Genomic DNA, 1,879 nt, shown 5'->3' on the forward strand with positions numbered 1-1,879 from the left:
CTGTATTTTATTTCTGTACACACTGGCACATGTGCGATGTCAGCTTGTGAATCTGAAGGTGACTTGGAGGCTTCACAAAAAGTACTCACCAAGTGCTAGCCGGCAAGACCGAGAGTAGGATGTGTTTCTCTGTCTTGACTTATTTTAAAGCAACCATTTTATTGGGTGCTCATTATGGGCTGAATCATTTACAGAGTGCTTTATATATATCATCTCATTGCATCCTGGCATGAAACTGATTGCAGCCATAATTAATTGTTCTCATCCTTTCCTGGCAGGGGAGAGGCTGTGATCACGAAGGTGGTTTTCCCAGGGTAAGGCTTATCCATCGCACTCCGGAGGTGCTGGCCCCTGTGATTTCCCCGAAAGTGGGAAGCTTGACTGCAAAATTTGTGGTGGGTAGGCTGGGGGACCGCGTTCACACTGTTTCCTGGGAGAAAGAAAAGAGTTCATTGTCCTCTTCTTCCCCCTGAAAAAACAGATTCTGGGAGGTGAAGTCATTTGTCCAAGGTCACACAGTTAATTAATAGTTCTTGATTTAAATACAGGCTTGTATAAGGTCAAAGGCCATACTCGGAGTCCATACACTAGTCACTTGACCTCAACTGCACCTCTGGGCTGAGCCGTTACATTGCTGAGGGTAGAGATGTGGTCTATATCTGTTTGTCTCTGTCCTCCAGCAGGTTTGGTGGGGGCAATAGTATTTGTCGTGATTGTGGTGATGGCTGAGATTTTGGGTGAGACGATGCTTTCGGAGAACCTCGATGCTATGCAAAGGATGACAATATGAACACGATGTCCCCCTCAGAAAGATGAGAGGGTTTATACCACCTTGAATTGTGGTTCTGGGCCCCACCTTATTTCTTGAGAGGCCAGAAATGCATCTGATTATTTTAATATACTTCAGAGCATATAGCAGGTTAATGGCTGCTAGGTGAATAGTGGATAAATGAACGATACTGTTAATAGTTAACATTTTTTGAGCTCTTATTGTGAACTCAGGCACTGTTCTAAATACTTTATACATGCGCGCGCGCACACACACACGCACGCAGGGTATGGCACAAATAACACCCCTTTTTTATTACCAAGTCATAGCATGTAATTCTGTAATATAACACTATCACACTCAAGCACACCATATGACTTGTTAGGTGAAATGTTCAAACTAAAACTATAAATTATTACACCCATAATATTACCCTACCAACCACACTAAAGCAGGCATTACTTCTGCTAGAATATATATATATATTTATATAAAATTTATATATATATAAAATTTAATCCTTATAACAGCTCTATGTGAGGTCAATTCCAACATCCTTCCCACTTCACAGATGAGGAAAATAAGGCACCAAGCATTACATGACTTGCCCAAGAACATACAGAAAGTGGCAGAGGTGGGATAAGAACTACATCCTTTGGCTCCAGAATCTCCCCAGGCACTGCGCCCTAATGCTTCTCAATAAAACCCGTTTCTCCTCTCGCACCGCACCATGGAGCCCCCGTCCTACATTTACTGTAGCATTTCTCATAACTGACAAACTTTGTACTTGGTTTGTTTTCCTTTTTTTTTTTTTTTTTTGTCTTCCCACACTGTGCGTAAGCTCCAGGAGGACAGAGACTTCTATCTTCTTTGTTTACCACGGCATCCTCAGCACTGTTTCTTCCTGGGGCATCTACGTGCCACTGTTACCTATAGAAGAGTCCTGCACATGGTAGGCAGTGAATAGATCTTCACTGAATGAGAGAATGAATGAATCATGCGAATATCTTTAGCTCCTCTGAACTGGCAGCTCTTCAGGATTTGTCCTGCTCTAGTTCTGCTTGTAGAGATGATTTCAAATATAGTATAGTGGAATTGTAGGAATATAAA

At 42.2% G+C, this 1,879-nt stretch overlaps 1 non-coding gene across 1 annotated transcript; it reads left to right on the forward strand.

The window, feature by feature from the left end:
• Positions 1–263: 263 nt before the first annotated feature.
• LOC129084464 (U1 spliceosomal RNA) lies at positions 264–433 on the forward strand. Its single transcript, XR_008530593.1, has one exon. It is a non-coding gene; the product is annotated as a U1 spliceosomal RNA (small nuclear RNA).
• Positions 434–1,879: the final 1,446 nt, after the last annotated feature.

This window comes from Pteronotus mesoamericanus, unplaced genomic scaffold (genome assembly GCF_021234165.1).
Source record: "Pteronotus mesoamericanus isolate MK-2021 breed Mesoamerican mustached bat unplaced genomic scaffold, CSHL_Meso_final scaffold_174, whole genome shotgun sequence".
NCBI classification, from domain to species: Eukaryota; Metazoa; Chordata; class Mammalia; order Chiroptera; family Mormoopidae; genus Pteronotus; species Pteronotus mesoamericanus.